Source organism: Corvus brachyrhynchos, unplaced genomic scaffold, assembly GCF_000691975.1.
Source record: "Corvus brachyrhynchos isolate BGI_N302 unplaced genomic scaffold, ASM69197v1 scaffold10, whole genome shotgun sequence".
NCBI lineage: Eukaryota > Metazoa > Chordata > Aves > Passeriformes > Corvidae > Corvus > Corvus brachyrhynchos.
This window is the reverse complement of record NW_008236180.1, coordinates 4,191,342-4,194,008: the sequence shown is the minus strand read 5'-3', so window position 1 is coordinate 4,194,008 and position 2,667 is coordinate 4,191,342.

Here is a 2,667-nt window from a genome sequence, read left to right as displayed (position 1 = left end):
AGTTCCCACAGCCCCCTGGGCAAACTCATCCTTTCCACAGCAAAAAGCAAATGTGGACTGACAGCTCTAATCTAGAGACACATTTCTTCTTCCCATGGTAGACAACCTGCTTTTCACAGCCTTCACTTCCTTTGAAGCTCAGAGGAAGAAATGTCATGTGTCAGAGGGCTTAAGTGGGTGCTAAGAAACCTGTGTTTCCAGACAAATGGGTTTCTTGCCATTTCACATCACTTTCTACATTCGTCTGTGCAAACAACAGTTGTATCCTCATTACTATTTTGAACCATGCTGTTGCCATGCTGAAATGTCACCCCGTGACAGTGGCAGTGCTCCTTGCTAAAGAGAAGCCACCCTTGGCACCAGGAGGTGATGCTTATCCTGCTCTTACTTTATAAAAAGCCCCTGAGAGGGAAAAATAATTCCAAAACACTACCATCCATCAGCATCTCTTTCCCAGGTACTTCTTGAAGCAAACACTTGAGCATCCTCTTTTCAGGAGGTCCTGTCCTCACCATACTGAACACTGGGAACACCTCTTGCTCTTCCCTCATTGTGGGTCATGCCAGGCTGCTCCAGCATTGCAGGACACCATGGAGGAGTCACTGAAAGACCACCAGGGAAATAGCAGGAGGCAAAATCGCAGAAAAACCCTCTGGGAAAACGAACGAGCCACGTAAGTTAGGAGAACAAAAGCGGCAAAAGCTGTCTCTTAGGCAAACCTGTGATCCAGCCCCCTGAGTCACAGCAGCAGAGCCTGGAAAGCAGAGCAGGCTCTGCCTTGGCAGCTCTTCCCTCTGTCCCATTGACTTCCCAGTATCCTGACAAAGCCCTGGGAGATTCACACCCATCCCTCCTACCCTTCTCCCCAGAAATGGGTACTGGCAGCAGGCAAGGCGTGTTTTCACAGGGCTGAATCACTACCTGCATCCTTCCCACACACCCAGATACCCAGCACATCACCCAGCTCTCCCCTAATGCTGTGACATGATGCTACGGGAGAGATGTTCCACCAGCAAGAGCAGCTGCCCACCCACATCATCCCTCTTTGAATAATGCAGTTTCCAGCTGACAGATGCCTATTATTAATTATTAATTCCAGCACATAGCAAAGTTATTCAGTAAGCCCCAGGATTTGTGTTGGCGCCATTAGAAAGAAGTAACAAGGCAGAACTGCAAAGACAAGGGAAAGTTTGAAGGGAGAAAAACATTTGGTTCCAGGCAATGCCCATGGGGTGTCAGCATTTCTGGAAGCTAAGCAGGGTGGAACATAGTCCTTCAAGAAAAGGTTAAAATTAACATCCTGATTAAGTTGCAGCTCACAGAAACCAGCTTATAGAAACAGGGCAAACAGGAGGATCTGAGTAGGAAGGACCCCCAGGGCGGGTCTGGGCGTAAAGGCTACACGTCTCTGATCTTCAGCCTCTTCCATGAAGAAAACTACAGCAGCACCCAGCTGACAGCAGTCCTGGATCCCCAGCCAGCTGGCATCATCCAAGCTGGAAAATACAGAGGGAAAAATGCTCTAGAGCAGATGGGAGCAGAGAAACATGCAACATGATATTACTCCACTTGTGGAGGCTTTGCTCTTCAGAAGCCTTTTACATTTACTTATAATGGGATGATTTTTGAGTCAGGTTCTACAGCAAATCTGTCCTGGATTGTGTCATACTTTAGGATTGCAAATTCCCTCAAATGGGGACAGTCCTGGCCTTGCTCTGTGTCCATGTGGAGCAAAGCATCTCACCTTGCCTGAGAGCAGGGCTCCAAGGGTCTGCTCAAAGCCTTCATCGTCATCACCCCATGCATCACCCTGCCTCGCACGTGGGGATGAGCTCAACACAGGATGATACATCAGTGCCATTAAAGTCTCATCTCCTTGGCTTAATTGGCCTCATGAACTTTGGGAGATTTGTAGACAACAAATATGACTTTGGCAGAATTAAATCACCTCCTTCGATGGGACATCAATTATGGAAAATGCCATCCCAGAGTCTGCAGAGATCCTTCAGCCCAAACCTCAACAAGGGATCATTACAGATTTTGAGCCGGGATCACTATGGGATGTGTAATACATGGTACTGCTTTACAAACCATTTGCTTGGGATATTTTAGCAAGGAGCAATTCTTCAGTGGTGTTCATGATCGGAACACAGAAAAGGGATGCTGCCCAGGAGGGAGGAGGAACAGGGGAAGACAGAAAGGAATAAAGAGAAGGATAAATGCTTCAGAGCCAAGCACAGTTATCTGTGATGGAAGCAATTAGCACAGGGTTATGATTATCATAGCAAGCACATCAGTGGGATCCTTCCACAACAGCACTCAAGGGCACACAGTGAAATTTAATAGCAAGTTGCAGTGTGGAAAAAAACATATAGGCCAGGGAAGAACTGCCACACACCCCAGATATTAAATAAGCCTGTGGAAACAGCATGAAGGGCTCTGTGTAGTAAATCCTGAGGCAAAACACAACACAGCAAGAATGAAAAATAAGATCAAGAAAGAAAAAACCTGTTTCGGCCTACTTTTTCTAGGCCAAAGGGACAGGCACTTGAAGAAGAAAAAAAAAGCCAAGTGGGATTTTTTGCATCACTGCAAAGCCTCTGCCACATTTCCCCTTGTCTAGGCACCTGCAGTCTGCATGCAAAGCAGGAGCAGTGCCTTTGGCAG